Below are 9,279 nucleotides of genomic sequence, written 5' to 3'. Positions count from 1 at the left end.
AAAAAAATAATTCGTGAAAAATCTGACCTAACTCACCAGCTTACCAGGAACTCTCGAGTACTTAAAGAACATAACATAAGAACATAAGAAAGTGGGATACTGCAGGAGGCCGACTGGCCCATACGGGGCAGATCCCTTTCACACCCATCCCAGCACTTCCATGTGCCTATCCAACTTCGTCTTGAAGCTCCCTAGCGTCCCCGATCCTACTATAGCACTCGGTAGCCTATTCCACACATCCACAACTCTATTACCAAACCAGTGCTTGCCTATATCCTTTCTGAATCGGAATTTATCTAATTTAAAGCCATTTGTTCTAGTTATTTCGTTATTACTGAGCTTCAGAACATCTTCCATTTTACCCTTGTTAATCCCACTTACCCACTTGAACACCTCTATCATATCTCCCCTAACTCTACGCCTCTCTAATGAATGCAAGCCTAAGCTTTTCAGTCTTTCTTCATATGGAAGGTTTCTAATATTATGGATCATTTTTGTCATTCTTCTTTGTACTCTCTCCAAAGAATCTATGTCCATTCTATAATAAGGACACCAGAATTGAACCGCATAATCCATGTGTGGCCTCACTAATGCTAGGTAAAGTTTCAAGATAACGTCAGCAGTTCTGTTACTCACACACCTAGATATGAACCCAAGAATCCTGTTTGCCTTGTTGCGAACGCTAATACATTGTTTTCTAGGTTTCAAGTCGTTGCTAACAAATACACCTAGATCTTTTTCACAATCTGAGTTTTCTATTTACAAATTAATAATAAAAAATTAAATAAAAAAATATAACCTACGGACAAAAACTAATTTCCTCATTTTCACAAACTTCAGTGGGAATAAATTAGCTACACGTGCCTCCCTTACATTAGTTATTTCTTCCCTTAACATTGAAAAAAATAATTAATCTCCTCCGTCTATGAAAAAATTAAGTGTAGTCAAAGTTAAATATTTATTCTATTATATATTACGATGTGGGACAGTGCTCTTAACTTCTCTCTGGCTATTAATTTTATCCTGTAATAAACACAAACACACACCTACGCACATATACTGTACACACACACACACACACACACACACACACACACACACACGCCAAAAACCTATAAACGCGCACAAAATCTCACAAACAAACACACATTTATACACACTAACATACACAATTCCACATATATAAACACACACAAACATATATACACATGCACACATACACACAAAAATATAAACATACACACAAACTTATAAACACACAAACATACTGTACACACACATGTATAAAAAAACACTCACACACCCACACACACACAATAGTTGAAGCCAGTAATCATAAACAATATGTAATGCATAAAACACACACAGGTCTAACACAATGCACTATTGTATCCAAAACCAATACTAATTCTCTCTCTGACACACACACACACACACACACACACACACACACACACACACACACACACACACAGAGCTAAACAAGACTTTTTAAAATTCCGAATCACTATTGCACAGATTATGAGACAGACTGGCAGTATACATACATACATACATACATACATACATACATACATGCATACATACATATATACATACGCACACACATACATGCATACATAAACAAACAAAACATACATACATACATACAAACAATACATACATACATACATACATACATACATACATACATGCATACATACATACATACATACAGACAAACAATACATACATACATACATACATACATACATACATACATACATACATACATACATCATACATACATACATACATACAGCACAGCATTTGCAATTAATATGAACAGGCAACAAGATACACTTAATAATATGAATTAAAAAACATTTCACAATACAATAGAAAAAAAAGTGAACGTTGCCTTTCATTATTAATTAAATCAGGAAAATATTATTAAAAAACAAACACACCGGCTACACTACAAGGAATAAATCAGAGTAAATTGATGTTATATCCTCCATTTTTCTTACATGTGTGTGTGAGAGAGAGAGAGAGAGAGAGAGAGAGAGAGAGAGAGAGAGAGAGAGAGAGAAATGAGAAAATAGAGAGAAAGAAAAAACGCATTCGGTTTTTATTCCCTTTTTTTTTTTTACAATTTTGCTAATGTTTGTAAATTATTAAATTATTCATTAATATTGTAACACTGGCTAATATTACCCTTGTTAATTACACTTCCTCTAGTCGAGTCGTTCCCTGCAATACAACAGCTAATCTACAGTATATTGTATCCACTTATATAATAAACTTAAATTTTTTTTTTATGGATACAATTTTATTTATTTTTAGTACCATATATATACTTTTATAATAATACCCCGATTTTATACGTTTTCTCTCACACCCGGGGAGAGAGAGAGAGAGAGAGAGAGAGAGAGAGAGAGAGAGAGAGAGAGAGAGAGAGAGAGAGAGAGAGAGAGAGAAGGTCAAGGGGTTGATCTTTATTTCAACCCACGTCTGTCACCCAAGTTTATACAATATAGTTATGTCGCAAGTTTCAAAACATACAACTCTTTCCTCTGTGTCTCTCTGTCTGTCTGGCCATGCTTGGGTTTTCTTGTTACTCTCTCTATGGGTGTGCTTGATTGCGTGCGTTTCTGCTCTTTTGCGTGTATCTAATCTAGACCTGTGTTTTCAAATTATCTCTCTATCTGTCTCTCTCTTTTCCTTTGTCCTTTCCTTTCTCTCTTTCTCACATTCTCTCTCGCTCTTTCTTTTCAGCCATATTTTCCTCCCTCACTCACCTTTACTCCAGTCTCTCTCTCTCTCTCAAACACCCCGAGATAATAAACTCCCAGCAGACGTAATTTGCATCTCAGAGTCACAAAGAGGAACAGCGAAGCCAACTCTCTCTATTTACCCCACAAGACTTATACACGGAAACTGAACTCGGACGTAAAAGGATTCCAACACGACAAAATATTCTGGAAGTGTCTCGTAAGGCGACTTGATACACGCATTTAGATTCTATTATTGAAGGAGTATTATATTACCGGGTAATGATAATTAGTCTAGATTATAGTAAGTATAATTAGTATAATTATCACGTGGAATATAATATTTTAGGGGTATAATTTGGTATAGTACGTACATGAAGTATACATATATATTGGTATACACGGGTGAATGTGAGTATATAATCAAGTATACATGGAACACACACACACACACACGGTATATATTGTCTCCGTGTACGTATAATGTGGTGTGTGTGTTCATGTCCGGTGTTGTACATAAGACGAGAGCCTCAGACGCACACCATCGTATGAATAATTCTCTTTGACTCGAATGATGCACTAACTTCATTGCTATGTATGTATGTATGTATGTATGTATGTATGTATGTATGTATGTATGCATGTATGTATGTATGTATGTATGTATGTATGTATTTGTTTAGTGCTGACTGACCCTTCGTAAAAAAAATCATGTTCTTAAAAAATCATTACGGCACACACACACACACACACACACACACACACACACACACACACACACACACACACACACACACACACACACACACACACACTTACTTTTTATGACTTCTCTTCAAACATTTTACATTATATATATTGTTCACTAATCAAGAAGAGTGGGCAAGAGCTGGTGAGAGAAGCATGTAGGGGAGGGCTTTTTGTACGACCGGCAGTGGGGGTCAGTCAGTCAGTGGATCAGTCGGTGGATCAGTCAATCAGTGGGCAGTCAGTTGATCAGTGAGTCGGTCAGTCAGTCTATCAATCAGTGGGTCAATCAGTGGATCAGTAAAAGGGTCAGTTAGACAGTGGAACAGTCAAAGGGTCAGTTAGACAGTGGATCAGTCAGTCAGTCAGTCAGTCAGTCAGTCAAATCAACGAGGAACATAAGTACAAAACTAAATTAATAAGGACATGATGTGACTCAGTGAAAGACCGAGACCAAAGAATTACTGGTTAGAAAAAAAAATTAATTCCCCCAAAAGTTCGATATTAAATCTTATGTTCTCCCTTCCTCACTGAGCAAGAGACGCCCCGCAGCCATCTAATTAACCCGCAAGTTTTTTAAGGCCCTCACACTGGCTGGGCTTCCTCTCTAAAACGCATTTCTAAAACATTAATCCATTTATACTTGCTGTGCCAACTTTACCGCCTTGCCTGCGAGACCCTGGACTTAAAACATTAGATTAAGCAACCCCCCCGCCCTCCACTAGGAGTGAGACTCTTCAGAACTGTGGGCCCATCAAAGCTGGCGTCCATTAAAACTGTGGCCCATCAAAACGGAAGCTTAATTACGACTAGGCCCAATCAGAACAGGGGCTCCTTAGAACTGATGCCCACTCGGATTGGGACCCACTCGGACAGGAACCCATTCAGACAGAAAACCACCGTAACCGGGGCCCATTACAACTTCAGGTTCGTCCATAATTCCCGCCCAAGACCTTCACGTTCGCCATCCGAGCTTCATCGCCATTGAGAAGTACCAAAATAACGTGAAATTTCTCATTTTCCTGACTGTCCAAACTTTGATTAAAACCCCCCAGCTTGTTTCAGCCTCACGTGGTGGCATTGACTCCCGGATTTTACCTATTACTTTCTTCTTCTTCTTCTTCTTCTTCTTCACAGTATTACAGTATCTGATTCAGAGTTTACATAAATAAGAGTTTTCTGTCAACTGATTATTACGTTTCAGATTTTATGTATGTATGTATGTCGAAATATTATCAATATAAAACTACTTATTCACCAAAAATTCCAATCAAGACTTAAATCATCAAATATTAATTTTAAGACTTTACTTAACAGATATCTAAGACTTTTATTTACTCAACAAGTTTTACATTTCAGTCTTTATGTAACAACCAAACGATACACTTTAGACTTTACACTTTATATAACTGCTAAATATTATATTCCAGACTTTGTTTACTCACGAATTATTGATTATTTCAGACTTCGTGTGTAATACATAGTGTTATACTTCAGTTTTTACTCAACCCACTAAAAAAATTCCTTGCCAGGCTTTGTCTACACTCGTTCACCTCCACGCTATCACACCTGACAATATACACCTTCAGTAGCCTTCTTCAATAGTCTCCTTCAATAGCTTCCTCCAGTAGCATCCTCCAGTAGCCTCCTTCAGTAGCCACAACCACTCACGGTCTCCAGCGTCAGGAATGTCCGGGTGCCTTAAGCGTCCGAGATGCTTCATAGCCCACTTAAAACGTCAGGCGGACACCCATTAAACACAACTCCTTCAGGAAATTCGGAAGTTTTTGATAAACTCTTCTGGTCCGAGTCAACAGGGAGGAGAGGGTGGGCTGTGTGGGGTGGGTGAGTCGTGTCTTGAGGCTGTGTTTATGGATGAGGGGTGGGTGAGAGGTGTCTCGAAGCTGTGTTTATGGATAAGGGGTGGGTGAGTGTTATCTTGAAGCTGTGTTTATGGATGAGGGGTGGGTGAGTGGTGTCTTGAAGCTGTATTTATGGATGATGGGTGGATGAGTCGTGTCTTGAGTCTGTGTTTATGGATGATGGATGCATGTTTCATGTCCTAAGTCTGTGTTTATGGGTGAAAGATGGATGAATGATATCTCGAATCAACATAGTGAAGATGTGGTCATTTAAAGATGGCTAACAGCAGGAAACTACTTCATATAATTAAGTCACGCACCAACACACACTCCATCTTTTTCCCCCTTACTGAGAGAAATTGCTTCCTCCTTACACAGCCCTGAGGAAAAAAACAGGTAACGAGGAACGTAATGGTTGAGAATAGTTTCCCTAGTGGAGTTTCCATTATACAGTAAACCGCCATTAAATGTGTCGATGTAATAGAATAAAGTGTCAAGAATTTTTTTTGGGGGGGACAGGAGGATCTTAGCCATAGTAAGACAGACATTTAGACATCCCGCCAAGCTTTTCTCTTCTGTACATCGTTCGACTTTTCTTTACCATCAAGTAGTGTTGCCATAGAGGTCTAATTAATAACTCTGTGGTAAAACGTTTTTCATCATCACAGAACACCACCACTACCACCCACACCATCACCACCCACCAACAATCTTCCTTCTTCACAAGCCTTGGCAACCGGTTCGTTCTTTAGCATGCAAAACATTACATTAAAAAAAAATTCTCCATAACACCAAACACAAAGTCATTTCCTCTCTACTGTTGATTTAAGAACATAAGAATGGAGGAAACTGCAGCGGGCCTATTGGCCCATACTGGGCAGTCCCGTTTACACCCAACCCCTATTGCTCATATAAGCATCCAACCTATGTTTGAAGCTATTCAGCGTATACGAGTTAATGATGATATTGGTAACTTGTTCCATTCATCCACTACTCTGTTTCCAAACCAGTGTTTTACCTATTTCACGCCTAAATCTAAATTTGTCTAATTTAAAACCATTGTTACGAGTTCGCTCCTGGTTGGATAGTTTGAGTACCTTTGTAATGTCCCCTTTGTTTAGCCCTGCCTTCCACTTATACACCTCTATCATGTCGCCCCTCACTCTACGTCTCTCGAAGGAGTGCAAATTAAGATGCTTTAACCTGTCTCTGTACTCAAGGTTCCTAATGCCCGGGATTAGTCTGTCATTCTCCTCTGGATTCTTTCCAAGGATTCTATATCCATTCTGTAATACGGTGACCAGAACTGAACTGGGTAATCCAAGTGTGGTCTCACAAGAGCAAGATACAGTTTTAGGATGACCTCGCTAGTCTTGTAACTAACACTCCTTTGTATGAACCCAAGTACTTTATTAGCCTTGTTACGAACAAAAACACATTGTTTCCTTGGCTTAAGGTTCCTACTTATCATTACTCCTAAATCTCTCTAGCAGTCGGATTTCTCTATAGCATCGTTGTTCATCTGGTATCTGGTTTTCCTGTTTATATCTCCTATACTGAGTACTTTACATTTGTCCACGTTGAATTTCATCTACCATTTTTCAGACCATTCGAAAAATTTGTTTAGATCTTCCTGTAGTTTTGCGGAATCCTCGTCAGATTTAATGACACGTCCTATTTTAGTGTCATCAGCAAATTTACTTATGTTGCTGTCTATGCCGATATCTATGTCGTTTATGTATATAATAAATAATAATGGTCCAAGTACTGAGCCCTGGGGAACTCCACTAGTGACGTTGCTCCAATGGGACTTAGTGCCGTTAATGCTCACTCACTGTTTCCTGTCCTGTAACCACGCCCTAATCCATTTAAGTATATTACCTTTGATGCCATGTGCTTCTACCTTTCTAATTAGTCTTTCGTGGGGGACTCTGTCGAAGGCTTTGCTAAAGTCGAGATATACCACATCATAATTGTGCCTCTCGTCCACCGATTCGAAAACTGATGAAAAGAATGTTATTAGATTAGTTAGACATGAACGTCCGCTTGTGAAGCCATGCTGGGAATCATTGATCAATTTGTGCTTCTCCAGGTAATTTCGAATAGAGTTTGAAATGATTGCTTCCAGTAATTTGCCTATTATTGATGTTAGACTGATTGGGCGGTAGTTAGAGGATAGTGATCTATCCCCCTTCTTAAACATCGGTATTACGTTCGCTATCCTCCAGGATTCTGGTACAACACCTGTTTTTAAGGACATGTTAAACAACTTTGCTATGGGCATACTAAGCTCTTCCTTACATTCCTTTAATACCCTGGCAAATATCTCATCGGGACCAGGTGACTTATTAGGCTTTAGTTTGTCTATTTGCTTACTAACATCGTTACTAGTCACTACTATCTCGCTTAATTTGTTTTCTTCACTATCTCTGAATATAGTCGGTGCCTCGGGTATCATGTTTAAATTTTCGGTGGTGAAAACTGTTGAAAAATATTTATTCAAATTATTGCTCATTTCTCTGTCGTTATCAGTGAGCGCGCCGGTATCTGACCGTATTGGTCCAATCTTTTCTCGTGTTTTAGTTTGATACGTTTGGTAGAATCCTTTGGGGTTTGTCTTCGCCTCCCTTGCTATCCTTACCTCATTATTCCTCTTGGCTTTCCTTATCTCGGTTTTAATCCTAATCGCCAATACCTTATAATAATCCCGGAGGTAAATTTCGCCACGATTTATCCTTCTACCTATAGCCTTCCTTTGGCCAATGATGTTCTTTAAATAATTATTTATCCATTTAGGGTTATTGTTGTCTGATCTGAGTTTTTTGTATGGTATGTTCTGCCTTTGTGCATTAAGTAACTCATTATTTAAATTGTTGTGGAACTCAGCAATCTCAGATCTCGTTATCAGGTCGGTGTCATCTGTCAGGTTCACTGCCAAGCGTGACACCCCCACTCTCTGCTGCCTCTTTAAACTGTCAAAGTTTGCCCTTCTGTAATCTGGTACTTTAGTGGAATTTTTCCTTATGTCTGCCCTGAAAATCTAACTGGAATCTAATTTCTTTGTGATCGCTGTTTGCAGGTTCGTTCCCTACCTCGACATTGCTAATGAGGTTTTCTCTGTTTGACAGAACTAAATCGAGTATATTATTACCTCGGGTGGGTTCGGTTATATGTTGACTTAGGAAACAGTCCTGGATCATCTCGAGAAAATCCTCTGATTCTGAGTTACCCGTAAGGTCAGTCCAATCTATTTGGCCAAGGTTAAAGTCGCCTACTATACAGACTTTGTTGTGTATGGAAGCCCTGCGCATTTCATCCCAGATAAGTCGCTCATTGACGCTATCAAGATTGGGAGGTCTATATATTACTCCTGTGATTAATTTTTCCCGACCGTCGATTAATTCTATCCAAATTGTTTCTGTATTCCGCTCAGTTTTTATTTCCTTATTTATTTCGCACTACAGATTATCCCTGACATAGATTGCTACTCCGCCTCCTTTCCTGGTCTGCCTATCGGTATGGAAGAATTTGTAACCCGCAATTTGGTATTCGACCGGTAACTCACGTGAGTCTAGGTTGATCCATGTTTCAGTGAATGCTATTATATCGATTTTTTCGGTGCATACCAAGGCCCTAATATCATCCATTTTGCTTCTCATACTTCTACTGTTCGCATAGTATACATTTAAGTTAGTCGTGTTCTGAGTCCTCCCCTTACCGCGTTTAGTTTTAAACTCCTTGTCTAATTTAGTTTTGTCATCATTCCTAACACTATTTCCCTGTAATCTTTCACTTTGTTTACCCACTCCCACAGCATTCTCCTTCACCCCCGTGCTAGTATGTTTTCCTAGCAGTTTAAAGGCTTCGATATCTTTTGAACTGCCCCCTCTAGATACCCAGCCAGAGTTGCTACTCCA

Source organism: Homarus americanus, unplaced genomic scaffold, assembly GCF_018991925.1.
Source record: "Homarus americanus isolate GMGI-L3 unplaced genomic scaffold, GMGI_Hamer_2.0 scaffold39800, whole genome shotgun sequence".
Classification (NCBI taxonomy): Eukaryota; Metazoa; Arthropoda; class Malacostraca; order Decapoda; family Nephropidae; genus Homarus; species Homarus americanus.
The sequence above is the reverse complement of the archived record's forward strand: the minus strand, read 5'-3'. Positions refer to the sequence as shown.